Source organism: Elephantulus edwardii, unplaced genomic scaffold (genome assembly GCF_000299155.1).
Source record: "Elephantulus edwardii isolate Elephantulus edwardi_28Jun2011 unplaced genomic scaffold, EleEdw1.0 scaffold00060, whole genome shotgun sequence".
NCBI classification, from domain to species: Eukaryota; Metazoa; Chordata; class Mammalia; order Macroscelidea; family Macroscelididae; genus Elephantulus; species Elephantulus edwardii.
In genome coordinates this window covers 5,145,940-5,162,521 of record NW_006399810.1, presented here as the reverse complement: position 1 = coordinate 5,162,521, position 16,582 = coordinate 5,145,940, and the positions used below count along the sequence as shown (strand labels likewise).

The 16,582-nt window shown below is 39.1% G+C and overlaps 1 protein-coding gene across 2 annotated transcripts in view; it reads right to left on the bottom strand.

The window, feature by feature from the left end:
• Nucleotides 1-16,582, bottom strand: part of DPP6 (dipeptidyl-peptidase 6) — a 1,353,880-nt gene that overhangs the window by 409,590 nt on the left and 927,708 nt on the right. The gene's annotated exons all lie outside the window — the stretch shown is intronic.

Here is a 16,582-nt window from a genome sequence, read left to right as displayed (position 1 = left end):
TAGTGCAACAATGAATGAGTGGAAGCCCAAAATCTCTGTAAATGTTTATGAAAATTAATAAAATATAATTATAGAAAAAAAAAAAAGAAAGCATCTTGCTGCAAAAAAAAAAAAATCCTCTGACCTTTCAATTAGCAGCCCAACAAGTAGCCCACTAACCCTACTAGAATGAGCAACCCCAAGAAAGCAAGTGCACTTTGAAATGCAAACGGCTGGTTTAACTACTGAATTCCACTAGGTGGAGCCCAAGTGAAATGCTAGTCCTGGCTGACCCGGACACAGTGAAAATAAACACTGCTGTCCTTTATGGAGATGAATTAAGACCACCACCGCGCCGGCTGTATCTCACCCCTTTAGTGCTGACTTTGATATTATTTGGTCTCTATTGACTCTCATTAAATAAATCTCCATGAACACTGTTAATGTGAGATCTATGTCTTTTTTTCGCTGAATCTGTTAGCGATGATAAGGAAACTAACATTTCAGGGGAAATTTCCATCGCTTATTTACAGAGCTGGAAGAGTGGTTCATACTTTGGTTCAGCTACAATACTGGGGACCCCGTGGCCCTCATTAGTGAAAGCAAGTTAAAGAGATAGGGTCAACTGGGACTTGTCCTATATTAAATCCCCTGACGAAAGCCGGAACAGTCACCCATCTTTCTGTGGAGGCGCGAATGGTGCAATGATGTTGACCGGGCCTTAGTCTAGAACTTTTAGATGAAGACGAATATGGAAGAAAGGAATGTGCGTCTACTGCTGAAAACCAGTCAATGAAGACCCCAGAGATGGCAGCAGCTTGGCCCCAAACAACTGTGAAGTTTGCACAATACCAGTTAGCACTTTACTCCACTGCAGATGGAATAAGAATTGAGGTAGACTCAAGGCAGGTAAAAACATGAACTGTTGTTATATGTCTTTGAGTTGCCTGTGACTCACAGAGACCCTATAGCTCTGTCCTATACTGAACCCATCTTACTGTCTCTGACACACCTACTCTCATTACCCCAGTTACTTTGTCAATTCATCTCATCCAGGGTCTTCCCTTACTGTGCTGACCCTCCACCCTTCCAAGCATGATGTCCTTCTCCAAGGACTGATCCCTCCTGGCCACATGCCCAAAGTACGTGAGATAGAGCTTCAAAATCCTAGCCTCCAAGGAGAAACTTAGTTTCCCTCACTCCAGAACAGACTTGTTTATTTTCTTGGCACTCTTCTCCAGCCACAACTAAAAGACATCAATCCTTCTTCTGACATCCCTTGTTATTGTCTACTACTCAGATGTATAGCAAGTACTTGTGAAGACCATTCCCTGGATCAGGTACACATCTTAGCCTCTAGACTGACATCGTTGCTTCTCAGTACTCTACAGAGGCCACTGACGGCAGATTTTCCTAATTCATCTTTTGATTTCCTGATTACTGTTTCTAAGAGTGTTGATGGTGGAACCGAGCAAGCTGAAATTGTTAACAACTTCAATCTGTTCTCCATCTATCATGATGCAGCCAGTCGGCCCAGTGGCTAACTCTTCGTTTTCTTGATCTTAAGCTTCAATCCATATTGAAGAGTACAGTCCTTGACTTCCTGCATCAAACACCTCAGATTTTCCTCAGTTTAGTAACACATAAAACTGTGTAGAGGCCCCATCCCCAGAGAAGTTTCGTTTAAGTCCTCAAGGATTTGTGCTTGTAAACTCATTGGCCTTGCATCTCCAGTGGTTTGAAGCCACCAGCAACTATGAGGGAAAAAGAAAGAACATCTCTTCCCATTTGGTTTATAGCATTTAAACCAAATGGAGAGCCAGTTGTGAGGTAAATTGTGGTCAGGTGCCATCAGGCTGACTATGATTCACAGTCACCCTAGGAACAACAGACCTGAACTTAGCCCCACCCCACAGCACCCTTCTCACGATGTCTGACAAGCTCAAGCCCAAGGTTACAGTCACTGTGTCAACTCATCCAGAAGGGGGTTTTCCTCTTTTCTTCAACCTGACACTTTCCCCAGCATGATATCTTTTCCCAAGACCTAATTCCTCCTGACAGGTCCAAAGTTTGTGAGATGAAGTTTCACTGTCTTTGCTCACTCACCTATGAGCTACAGAGGCCTGCTGGGGCAAGAACAATTCAAGGAGTAGGAGTTTAGAGTTTATGGGAAGTGTTCAGCATGGAGAGACTGAATCATGCATCTTTTTACCTCATTGTCAAAGGGTTGGTTTATTTGATACCCATGTCCAGAAAGTGCTGAGGACAGTAACTACCAGGAGAAGAACAGTTGACACAAGCTGCCTTCACATGCTGTGGGTGGACTTTAATCTACTGCCATGTGAGGCCTTCATCATGGAGAAAGACCAACACTCGCCGTTTTCACTGTGCAAAGTCATCATTCCATTGGCAGCCACTGGTATGCAGATGGGCCATACCTCTCCCACCTAAACCCCTCTCTCAGTGCCTTAGAATGACAGAAATTCATGTCAGGTGATAAACGCATATTGAACACATTCCAGAACCTCCTACTTAGAAAAATCACATAACAAGAAAAAGGTAGCTAGCAATTTAACACAACTACAAAGGAGAATGTGAAATACTCTAGAATTTCAGGTGACCCGTGGAAATGTTCTAAACTGTGGTGTTGGAAGAAGAGTTCAGAACATCCCATGGACTGATAAAAGAACAACAAACCAGCCTTGGAGGAAATGCAACCAGTGTGGTCCTTAGAGGCAAGCATGGTGAAACTCTCTGACCTGTTGTTAGGATCGGCCATCCCTGGAAGAAGACATCATGCTGGGAAAACTGGAGGGTCAGAGAAGGAGAGGAAGACCCTCCACAAGACTGACACATGATGGTAACAAAGGGCTCGAGTGTATTAGAAATCATGAGGATGCAGCAGGATACTGCAAGGTTCAGATCTGTTGCTCATAGGGTCAGTATGCGTCATAGGGAAATCCAAGGCACCTAACAATGACATTAGGAAATGCCCAGAGAAAGGAGTTTGGAAGTTGGCACCAGGTAGGTCAGAAGGGCTTAAATACAAAAACCCAATCAAACACACCGCCTTCTCGAGGTGTTTCCTACTCATAACAACCTCTGTCAGATTTTCAAAGCTGTGAATCTTTATGGAAGAGAACTTCCCATCTTTTTCCAGAGAAGTAGATGGTGGATTCAAACTGCAGACTTTCTGGCTCAGTAGCCTGATACATACACACTGTGCCAGCAGGATTCCTTCTGAGGAGAACGACGGCCAGTGCAATTCTGGGTGGTGGCAGGGATTGGTGGTGTGAATGGAGCAGCAAAGGTGTAGACAGCTGGGGCGCTTCTGAGTTTGGAAGTGGTGACTGGACACACTCTTTGAGGTGGATGGGTCACAGCTGGCAGGCTGGCACATATGAAGCATTCCATGTTACTATTTTTCTTTCCTTCCTCCCCAGAGGGCAATCATTAGTCATGGTGTTCTCTCTCACCAAGCCTAGCAATAGTGTTAGGCTCCATTCAAGTTTAGAGCTCCAGGAAGCCACTATCCATTGATAAGAGCTGGCATTTTATTTTTTGTGTGGGTGCTAAATATTGGGAAACTGGGGCAGAGGTTGGGGGTAGGTGATTCATTACATTGGGACATGTCATAGCTGATTGTGATGGCCAGTTTAAGGTCTACCATGAATTGAGTCACCAAGTGGACACTTAGATACACTATTTCATTATCATTCTGTGTCTTATATAATTTTTATAACTACTTTATGCATTTCATTTCCATGTTGTTTATGGACATAACTGTGCTCAGCAAGGCAACGTATTTTAAATGTTTTCCATTCACTGCCAAACCCACTGATGCTAAATGGATTCTAACACATAGAGACTCTTTACAAGCTTAGATTTGAAAGGGAGGGTGGTGGGAGGGAGAAAGAACAGGAAGAAGAAACAGAGCTAAGAGCCAGCCCGAAAGGCAGACCTGTGAGCTGTCTACAGCACTGAAATACTTGAAAACTTAATTGTTGTTATTATTGAGTAGTACAGTGGTTAAATACTAGGCTGTCAACTGAAATGCCAACAATTTGAACCCGCCAGCTGGTCCAAGGGAGGAAGACTTGGCAGTCTGCTTCCATGAAGATTCCACAGCTTGGGACGCCATGGGCAGTGCTACTCTGACCTGGAGGGTAACTGTGAGTTGGATTCAACACCATGGCAATGGGGTGGGTTGTTGGATAAATGGTTGATTTCCCCATGAGTGCAACTGCCCTCAAAGGTTTTCTTTGATGTCATGTCTTTTCCTTGTGGATCCAGGTGCTGAGTTGGTTTGAACCAGTAGCATTTTGGCTACATGTCAAGTGTTTAAACTTACACTACCAAGACCTCCTAAAACAGCAAGATTCCCTCTGTCTTGGAGTCTATCCATCAAATTCCATCTTAGGCACACCTCTATTCTACAGTCTGGCTTCTTAGAAGTCCTGTCCCAAGGCACACAAGCACGCCCCTTTTTTAATGCAACTGTAGCAGCAGTGCAAAGGAGTCTGGTCTGCAAAGTGTCCAAGTGCATGTGTGAGGAAGGTCCAGAAACCAGATCCTGGTGACTGTTCACCCAGAGAAATGGTCAAAAAGGAAGTGTGCTGGGCCACAGAGACTCTGATGCTGGCACTGAGTTCTCATCACTGCCCCACAAACTCAGTCATTGAAATCTTATTATGCACAGGCTCAATTCACAACAGACCACAGGCTGCCTGAGATGCAGTTAGAGGACCATGAGATACAGACAGTGGAAATCTGTCTTCATTTTCCAAGAGAACACAAGGTACTCATAACCACAATTAGTGGGACTGCTACATTGGCTGAGCTCTTTCAACACCCTATCCCTTCATTACTCTCCACTAGCATCCTAATGGAATCCAGGCTTATCTCCACTTTTCTTCAGTCTATTTTGTATATAAAAACATGAACATGATACTTATAATAGTTATCATATTTCTCCTCTGCTCAAAGGGTTCTGGGTATTCTTGCTATAAAGTCCAGTCACACTTGGACATTTGGATGGTGCTGAAGTCTTCTAAACTCCAACCACACGCATGTCTGGATCCTGCTGATTCCAGGCTGGTGCTGGCTTGCTGAAAAGGTCCAGCTTGCTTATTGTTGAACACAGCATGGAGTGTCTCCCCCTTACTTCACTCACCACTCACACTGCCACTGAGTCGATTCTGACTCACAATAACCCTCCACTGGGCTTCTGAGACTGTAAATCTGGGCCTGAGGAGCCGGTCCTTTTTTCTCCCTTTGTGCTGTTCGTGGATTTGAACAGCTGAGGTACATAACCTTTTGGTGAGCAACACAACACACTATGGACTATGCCACTGGAGCTCCTCTTTGTGTACAATGAGTTGTCTGTAGATCATTTATTGAGCATTCACCATTAGGAAATTATCTGCTGTGCATTTTTTTCTTTTATAATATTTATGTGCATTTTGTAAGATTTTATATATTATTCCATTTAACTCTCAAAATGAACACATAAAATCGGTACTATTATAACACTTAATTTATAAAAAGGAAATTAAGACCCAAGGCAGAATAGTAACTCTTCCACAGTCCCACTGTCAAAGTGAGTCTCGGAACGCAGGTTTACATTCTGGTCTCTCTGACTGCATAACTTAACATTCAACACGGAGACCTATTTTCTAAATAAGTGAGATGATCCTCAGAACCTCAGCCCATAAAGCTAAAAAAAGTAACTCTCTATGAAGAAATTTTTCTCTCCACTTTATTATTTCCATGGACAGAAGGGGACTTCAAAAAGCCAAACGTATTCTGAAGCAGTGATTTGATACAATTTTGTTTGGTGTTTAAAAAAAAAAATAGGGCCACAATCTCTACAGATCAAGGACTGACATTTGTGAAAACAAAAACCCTAAGACAACTTCCCTGTCTCTTTTCCATGATGACTGAGCTTGCCTCACCCAAAATACTTCTAAGGGGTTTCGTATGCTTGATTCTTCTTGACATTGATTTCTACTACAGAAGAAGTTTCTTTTCCCTAGTCCAAGTGATTTTTAAGGATACACCTTTTAGGTACGAAATCATATACTACAGCTACTAGTTGTTGGATTTTTTTTCTTTTAAATACTCCAAAGCAAAAAGCAACTAAAGAAAAAAGTTATGTTATGAAATTTTCAAAGTGCAGAATAAATCTACAAAACAGCTGTCTAAAGATGCACAATGTACTTCTTTTTTTAAAACAAAATATTTCATACTGGTTTACTTACAAGGAAAAATATTTTGATTGTTTTATTTTGTTGACATTATTAAGTAAGTGTGTTTAATGAAACACTTTACATTAAACATGACAAACTATTTTCTTTGAAGAAATTTACTTTGCATTCTGGCATGTTCTATAATTTTGAAAATATGATATGTAAAAGTTAAACAAATATATCCCTGTTGTTGTTGTTGTTTTTATTGTTAGGCACCAACAAGCTGGTTCTGATTCAGAGTGACTTCATTTACATCAGAACACCACCCTGCCTTCTCCAGTGCCATCCACACAATCATTGCTATGTGTGAACTTAGTGTGGCAGTCACTGTGTCACGGTGTGAGTCTATCTTCATTAAGCGTCCTCCACTTTTTCACTGACCTCCTCCTTTATCAGGACAGGTCCGAGGACAGGCCCTTCATGATGACATGTCCAAAAGACAAGACAAAATCTCACGACTTTTCCTTCTGAGGCATAATCTGGATGGATTTATCCTAAGACAGCTCTGTTCATACTTCTGGAAGTCTGTGGAACATTTCAATATTTTTCACCAACTTTCATTCAAATGCCTCTCTTAAACTACATTTCCTTATTCATTCTCCAGATTTTACATCTATGTGAGGCAATGGAAAACACCATGACTTTTAAGTCCTAAGAAAGTTCTGTTAGTGTAGTCCATTGGGGGTTGTACTACTAACCTAACTTAAAGGTGGCCAGTTTGAATTCACCAGAATCTCTGTGGGATAAAGGTGGGAAATCTATCTGTTCTCATTCAATTTATACCCTCTAAAAACTGGATGGGGAGCTCTGGTGGCCTAGAGATAAGGAGTTGTGCTGTAAACTTGAAGGTACATGGTTCAAATCCACCAACTGCCTTATGGGAGAAAGATGAGCGATGTCCTCCCACACCATTTATTTACTGCCTCTGAAAACATGCTGGAGAGTCAGCGATTAAGTTAAGTCTGACTCAACTGAAATGAACAAGAGTTTTAAGTCTTAAGTTCTAAAAGTGGTAACTTCGCTTTTTTAAAGAGGTCCTTGGTGGCAGATTTGCTTAATGCAGTATGCTAAGTGATGTTTTGGCTTTTTTGGGGGTGGGCTTTTTTTGTTGTTGTTTTGTTTTTTTAAAGAAAAACCCAACACTTTTTGTTTGTGGTTTTTTTTAATTGTTTTTAAAGAACTTTTCTGTGATTTTGATGAAATTCTACATATAAAGTTGGTTTTTAAGAAACCAGTCATTGTGGATAATTTACCCATGTGGGTGGGTGGGACTATGCAAATAGGGGTATATTGACTTGTTCACCAGGAAATTGGCTATCTACTATTCCACAAAGGGAATGGCCAGTCTCAACAACAATCTACAAGAGGATTAGCTAGTCTCTTCAATAAATTGAAGAGCGCTAGCTGCAGAGGTACAAGAACTTCCCACCAAGAAGAGAGAATTCTTCCCCCAGGTACAGAAGAGATACTGCTCCCAACCTGGTGAAATATAGGACATGCTCTGGGATGGCAGCAACGGTGATGGCTGAACTGAAGAACTTTTGTGAAGTAAGACTGAGGAATGGAAGTCAAGGTAGGACTGAGAACTTTGTTGGACAATTGTGAGTGTGAAGCCAATGTTGGCAGGACTCAGAACTAGGGAACACTTAGAGCCATGAGGCTAGAGGGGCCTGCATGCACATTCTGGGAGCTTATCCTGACAGTATTATGTTGTTAATCTGAATTATAACCTTTTAACTCTTAAAAAAATAATTCCTATGTATTTTATTTTGTGACATTGATGGCAGTCTGCACAGTGCACAAGCACTCTCCCTTCCCTCCCTGTGTTCACCATTTCCAATCATCTTTCTTTCCTGGCCCTTCTTGACTTCTGAGGTTTATATCTGAGCAAACATTACCCTCTTGATCTCCTATGACTGACTGTCTTAACAAGTGCCTATCTCTCCAGTATAATTGTTCACCCTACAGCCTTGTTTATTATTTTACTGAGCATTAAGTGTCAACTCCAGGCTAGGACAGAATGTGAAGGCCAAAGCCTCTTTCAAGTGTTCCATCAATCCTTCTCAGATCAGTAAGCCTGGTCTAGTCTTCATAATGATTTTGCCCCACAGTTTTTCTCCTTCTCTGTTTGGGACCTCTACTTTTATTCCTTCCAGAGCAGTCCACAGTGATAGCTGGGCATCATCTAGTTCTTAGGGTCATGGAAGTTGGGCTTCATGTTGTCCTTTGGGTTCTTTGGACTAATGATTGTTTGATATCTTGATTGCTGATTCCATGAATGTTGACTGTAGGTACTAGTAAATCTAAATTCTCTGTACCTTCCATTTATTCTTTGTTTCTCAAGATGTTGCTTATTGTCTCAGTTGTTAAGAATTCTGGTTCTTACATATCGAGGTAAAATTTATACTCAGGACTATGAAGTGTTTGATTATCATCAGAAAGGGCTCCAACTTCCCTTCATTTTCAGCAAGTTAAGACTATGCCATTTGCAAATCACAGGTAGTTAATGAGTCTTCCTCCCCATTTGTGATGCCACATTATCCTTTATATAGTCTAGCTTCTTGGAGTTATTTGTTCAACATACAGAATAAGTATAGCCAAAGGATACAATTCTATATTATATCTTTCTTTATTTTAAACCATGCAGTATATCCTTATTTTACTTGAATGATTGTTTCTTTATCTACTGACAAGTTTCACATGAGTATAATTATGTGTTCTAGAATTCTCATTTTTTGTCACAGTTTGTTATCTTCCACACTGGCAATGCCTTTGCACAGTCAATAAAACACAGGTAAACATTTTTCTGATATTCTGAGCTTCCAGTCACGACTACATTTGACATCAGCAATGTTAATGATATCTGTTGTTCCATGTGCTCTACTCAGTGTGGCTTGAATTTCTGGCAGTTCTTTGTTAGTGTGTTGCTGAAGCAATTTCATCACTACCTTTAGCAAAGTTTTATGTCTGCGTGATATTAGATATTGTATTTACTATGATAACAAGGTAAGAAAAGGAAATAAAAGACGTCCAAATGCAGATGCTATGATAGTGTATGCAGATTCGCCCAAAAAATCCAACATAGTAGAACAATTTAGTAGAGTGCAAAATACAATATCAACATACAAAAATATCAGTTTATCTTCTCTACAGCAACAAAGAGAGCATTTGAAAGGAAATTACAATAGTCAAGCACAAGAGAAAATATTTGGGAATAAACTTAACTAGAGACACAAAAGACCTTTATAAGGAAAACTACAAACTACTACTACAAGAATGAATAAGAGACCTAACTAAGTGGCAAAGTATTTCCTGCCCATGGATAGGAAGCTTCAACAATGAGAAAATGGCAATCTTACCAAAAGTAATCTACAGGTTCAAAACAATCATAATACAGATACTAAATTCATTCTTCAAGGAAATAGAAAAGACAATTTGCAGTTTAATTTGGAACAGAAAGAGACTACTAATAAGCAAAGCTCTTCTGAAAAAATAAAAATGAGTGGGAGGCATTATAAGGCTTGACCTCAAAAACCTATGACACAGCTGTAGTAACCAAAGCAGCACATTATTGATACAATTATAGGCACATAGATTAAATGGAGTATAATTCAGAACCACCAAGTCAACCCATTTACCTAAGGTCAATTAGTATTTGACAAGGAAACAAGACACATAAAATGAGGAAACAACAATCACATTAATAATTGGACATTGAGCTGCAGAAAACTGATACAGGATCCACATCTCACACCATACACAAAACTCAACTCAAGGTGGATCTGAGATCTAGAGGTAAAACCTCAAGCCATAAGAAAAAAAATGGTACTGAACTTAGAAGTCCTTGCCATGGTATAAATGTAGCAAAAAATGTAGAACCAGGAGAGGAGAAAAGAAATTAATGGGACTTTCTAGAAATCAAATCTGTGTGTGCATTAAGAGCTTTCAACTAGTGTGAAAAGAAAGCCCACAGACTGGGAGAAAACATTTGGCAGTAACACCTCTGACAAAGGTCTCATAATAATCAAAGTTTACAGAATACTACAGGGCTTCCACATGGAAAAGACTGATAACCCAGTAACAAAATAAGCATAAGACATGTAAAGATTCTTCACGGAGGAGGACATTAGGATGGCTAACAAGTACGTGAAGAAATAGTAAAAATCACTAGCAATGAGAGAGATGCAAATCAAAACAACGATGAGATACCATCTCATCCAATATTGGAGAAGCTATAGAGAGAAGGGAACTCTCGTGCACTGCTGGTTTGATAGTAAAATGGTATAATCACTCTGCAAGGAAGTTTGGCATTTCTTAAAAAAACTAAACATAGAGATTTCATATGATACAGCCATTCCACTGCTAGGAATATGCCCTGAGGAAAAAAAGAACTGAGATACAAATGGAGATTTGTACACCAGTGTTCATAGCAGCATTCTTCACAAAAGCAAGAATATGGAAACAGTCCAAATGTCCATCACCAAATGGCTAGAATGAGAAATTATGGTACAGTCACATGATGGAATCCTCTGGAGCACTCAGGAGTGATCATTTTGAAAAATACTATATAACATGGGAAAGGCTAGAGAACATTATTCTTCATGAACTAATTCATACTCATAAGAACAAATACTGCATAAGACTTTTAGTATAAAAGCACAAGATGTGTGTATATGGATATCCAAAGAGGGAAGATGGGGGTAGGGGGGGTGAAGTGGGAAGAGGGACAAATCATGGGGTTGCAGGGTTTGGTGGTTACAGAGATGGGGTGAAAATTAAAATAAAAACAACCCAAATGTACATGAATAAAAGACAATGTAAAATTATTGTATGCAATGCAATTTAAAAAAATTTATTTTATTTTAAAAATAATTTTAATGAACATTTATTTTATTTTTTAAATAATTTTAATGAACATTTACAGAGAATTTGGATTTCCATTTATTCATTGCTGCACTTCTCTCCCTGCCCAGCCCTCTCCCCCTACCCCCCCAGTTCGCTCCTGTCGCAAAGCAATTTTTTTATAAAGCTGAAACTAGAAATCCTATATAACTCAACCATCCCACTTCTGGGAATATATACCCCAAGGAAATGAGAGCTGAGGTACAAACAGAGATGTGCATAGTTATGTTCATAGCAGTGACATTCACAGTAGCAAGAAAATTGAAACAATCCAAATGCCCATCAATAAATGAACGGATAGAAGCTTACAATAGAAAACTATGCAGTACTAAGGAACAATGAAGCATTCGTAAAGTACAATACAACATAGGAGAGTCTAGGGAACATTGTGTTGAATGAAATAACTCAGTCATAGAAGGACAAATACTGCATAAGACTGATACTGTGACAAAAGTAGGTTAACTAAGGGATTGGAAGGGAGGGAAGAATAGAAATGTAATGGGTATATAAAGAACACTATAAGAACCAAGACAAGGGAGGAACAACCTGGGAAGAATTGGGACAGAAATAATATGGCAATTGCATTTAGAAAATTGGAATATGCTACGTACAATTTTTAAAAGGGAAAAGGGAGAAAGAATGTGGAGGACAGAAGAGGAGATTACTAGGGCAGCAGAGATTACTGAGGAAGGGGCATGGGGTGAAGAAATAGGGAAGGTGTAAGGGAGACTTGAGGAGAAGGGGAGATAAGTCATAGAGCAATAGTAATTATTTATATAAAACACAATGTACAGAAATGATTGTATAAAGCAAAATATATACAAATGACACAGTGTAGATGAGTAATTGTATAAAGTAAATTTTTTATACCAATAAATAATTTTTTTGTCATTTTCTTTCTAATTTCCACATTAAGAATTCATCCTACTACATCTTTAATGACTTATGTCACCAAATCTTAAGACAAAGGACACTGAGCATTAAGAAAGAGAACTATCCCTGTCTTTCCGATCTGATGCAGTTACTATTTATCTTGTGTGCAGTCTGCTAGCATTATTACAAAAACCAAGATATAGTCCTAATTTCTGTAATTTGAATAAATGAATGCATTTTAAGAAAGATTTTTATAATGAATCTTAAAGTCATTCTTCTTTCTTTCTTTTTTAAATTGTGTCTCATTCATGTGCATTGTATTTTCTACAACTTTCATTTATATTCCTTTTCATACATTCATTAGTATACATCGTATTTTATATAATTACATGATCTATGTCTACAATTACCCCATCTTTTCAAGTACCTATTGAAGTTTTTCTTATTCCTTCACCCCCTACCCGCCCACTCACCTCTGCCATCCAAGGATTTCCACCCTTCCTTTATCTAGCCTCTTTCCCCTTTTGAAACCTCACACGTCTTGATCCTGGTAATATGCAGTGTTTGTCTTCATGAAACTGCAATTTCGCTCTTGCATAATGCTCTCCAGAATATCTTGTTATATAATATTTTTAAAATTGCTGTGCTGTTCAGTATTCCATTGTGCAAATATATCACAATTTCTCATTCCATTCATTTGTTGGTGAGCACTTGGGCCGTTTACATTTTCTTGCTACAGTCAATAATGCAGCGGTAAACATAGGTGCGGATATCTTCAGTTTGCATCTCACTTCTCATTTTCTTGAGGTATATTTCTAACAGTGGAAAGCTAGGTTATATTGGATTTCTATGTTCAGCTTTTTGAGAAAACTCTAGATTGCCTTCCAGAACAGTTATACCATTTCAAAATCCCACCAGTAGTTCATGGGAGTTCCAATCTCTCCACCACCTCACCAACATTTATTGCTTGCTGCCCTGTTGAACTTTGGTACTGCTACCAGGTTGAGATGGTATCTCACTGTGGTTTTGATTTCTATCTCTCTGACTGACAGTGATTGTGAACAATTTTTCATGGTTGGTTTTTTTTTTTGCCATCTGAATGTCTTTCTTTGCAAAGTGTCTTTTTCTGTCTTTTGCCCATTTTGTTGTTAGGTTTTCAGTCTTTTTCTTGCAGAGGTCCTATAACTGTCTGTAAGCTTTTTTTTTGAGACCCTTGTCTGAGATGTCATTGACAAATGCTTTTTCCAAGTCTGTAGGATTTCTTAATTAACATTATGAAAATAATAACCTGCCAAAATCAATCTACATTTTCAATGCAATCCCAATACAGATACTAAATTCATTCTTCAAAAAGATAGAAAAGGCTTAGTAGGCTTGGTAGTTTTATCTGGAGGAAAAAGATCACAAATAAACAAAGCTCTTTTAAAAACTGGAAAAAATTGAGGGGGGAGACACAGCACTCTCTGATCTTAAAACATACTACACAGCTGTCATAAACAAAACAGCGTGGTATCAGTATAATTACAGATATATAGACCAATGGAGTAGAATGGAGGACCTAGAAATCAACCCATTTATCTATGCTCAATAAGTAGTAAATGGGGTGTTGGGAAAACTGGAGATCTACCTGCAGTAAACTGAAGCAGGACCCACATCTCACATCATACACAAAAATCAACTCACGGTGGATCTGAGACCTAGGAGAAAACTCCAAACCACAAGGATCATAAGAGACAAAATGGGACCAAACTTAGAAGGCCCAGCCTATGGCATAAATAGACTTGTAAATACAGCCAGATATACACAACCAGAAAAGGACACAATCGGCAAATGGGACTTCTAAAAATTAAGTCCCTACGTGCATAATTTTTTTCCAGAGGGTAAAAAGAAAGCTTATGAACTGGGAAAAACATTTAGAAAAGTCATTCTTTAAAAAAACCCCTACTGCTCCATATCTTCCAAGCTCTATTATGGAGCTCTGGTGGCCTAGATGGTAAGGAGTTGTGCTGTCAATCCAAAGGAAGGAAGTTTGAATCCACCAGTTGCTCCATGCACAAAAGATAAACAATCTCCTCTAACGCAATTTACAGCCTCTGAAAACCCTCTGGAGCGTCATCTATGAGTCAGATCCAACCAGATGGCAATGTTGTTGTGTACCATCAAGTCGGAAAGGATCCATAGCTGATCCTACAGTGAGCTTTCAGAGGCAGTTAATGCCCTGGGAGTAGATTGCCCATCTTTCTCGAGTAGAGCAGCTCGATAGCCTCAAACCTTGTGCCTTCAGGCTTGCAGAGCAGCTTCTTGTCACTAAGCCACAGAGAGATAATTGGATCATCTTTCCTTGGCATGACCACAGGTAGAGTTATTTTCCAGTTGTTTTGGCCAGGTGGCAATTTTCCAAACTTCTTAGCAAAGAAAAGTGAGCATGTCTAACACTGCATTTACTTTTTTTTTTTTTTAAATTTAGGTTGATTTTGGGATTTCCATTCATTCATTGTTGCACCCTTCTCCCCGCACAAACCCCTCCCCCCCACGTTTGCTCCTCTCCTTGAAAAGCAAAAGAAAAACTCCCTCATTGGTACACAATCCCCCCGCACCTCATTCAATATTATATTAATTCCTTTTTTCCACGAATGCTTTCAGAGTGACTTGAGTTTCTCCTTTCAGTTTTTGACCATATGCTATCCCCTGAGATATCTGAATGTTGACTCATTCTCTTTGGTACAGAAGCTATGTGTATTCTTTCCACCTTCTTTTCTATGCTTCCTGCATTGTTCAATATTCTGCCCAAAGAATCCTTTAATAGTGCAACGCAAGGCTTGATGTTTTTTCTATATCTTTTAGTTTGAGAAATGCCATTATGTTCTTCTCTTGGGGTTTTTGTGTTTTTCCCCATCCCTGCACCTCCAACTCCAGGCCTTTATACATTTCATTATAATACCTGATTGACAACTGGTAGAAATATACCCTCAGGTACTAAATGAACAATCCTTGAAAAAATGAAAATTAGCTGCCTTGGGATTCTCATTATAACTGGCCATGACATGAAGAATTCTACCTGGCTCCAGCAATCCAGACCAAAACAATATGAAGAGGAAAGATAATGGAACAAAGCAAGAGGTGGCAAAGGTGACAGGGCATGTTTTTCTGAGCAGTGGAATAGAGAGAGACTCCAGAGAAATAATCTTCTGCTGTTTACAAAGAGAAAGGAAGCCTGGTATCAAATGAAACTCAACACTTCTGAATGAGGATTTGGAAAGCCTTACATTAAGGATGTAAACCACATTATGAGTAACAGGTCATTTAAGTCTGGGGGTTAGGTGACTTCTGGCTCAAAAGAGAGAATTTGAGGGAGAGTGATAAAAGAAAAAAAAAATGAGGATTTGGGAAAAAGGCATTGACATGTGTCGTTTTTAAAAAAGGGCTCTTATTTTTCTTGTGTATGACTACTATAAAGTTAAATATCTTAATAGATATTTCTACTGTTTTGCATATATATTCGGTTTTAATAAATTGATTTTTAAAAGATGTGTTCAGATTTAAAAGCTTAAGTCTTTAAATGCTGGGCTATATTATTCTTCTGCCACGTGGGGGCAGTGCATTTACACAAGTGTCTTTCTAGAGAGGTCATTTAGCGGTTTTTAAAGGTGGTGGTGGTTGGTGTGTACCGTGAAGTCAGAACTGACCCATAGCTGACCGTCCAGCAGATTTTCAGAGCAGTTAATCACACGGAAGAAGACTGCCCATCCTTCTCCTGCAGAGGTTGTAAAATCTCCATGTCCACAGGAACTTCAATGTTAGAAATCTATCTCAGCAATACAAAGGAGGTTTTTTGGTTTGTTTGTTTTGTTGTTATTGTTTACAATATTTGAAATAAACTGATTTTATGACAAATAAATGATCGTACATCCAAGAAGAATGGGTCATTTTTAGAGATGTTTCATCATTTCCTGTAGTAGTGGCCCGGGACAACTCTGCCATCTTGCTTTTCAGTACAGACAACTGTCCCAAGTAATCTGTTACAGCTTTCAATTGTATAGGAGTGAAATTTAATCTAAATTTAAAGTTATCCAAAGAGGCTGTTTCAAGAGCATAGATTTAGAGCTAATCAGATTGGGGGTTGAATTCTACCTCTGTTATATACTAGTTATGAGGGAGTAGACATGTTATTTGGTCTCTTGAAATAGTTATTGTAAAATGTAGATAAGAATTCTTAAGAACTGTTGTTTAGAGATTAAAGGTACATACAAGTATTTGCTTTCAGCCAAGATCCATCTGACATGGGTAATAATGTCTCTCTCTAGTACCATGACCTCTTCTAAAACCAAATTGTATTTTGGCAGTTCTTTGCTGATGTACTGTTCCAGTCATTTTTGCACAATATTCAGCAGGATTTTGCTTGTGTGTGATATTAGTAATGCTGTTCAATAGTTTTCACCCTCTGTTGGATCACCTTTGTATGGAATTGAAATAAATATGAGTCTCTTCCAGTCAGTTGGCCAGGTATTATCTTCCAGATTTCTTGGCACAACTTGGTGAATGCATCCAGGACGGTGTCTGTTTGTTGAGATACGTCAATA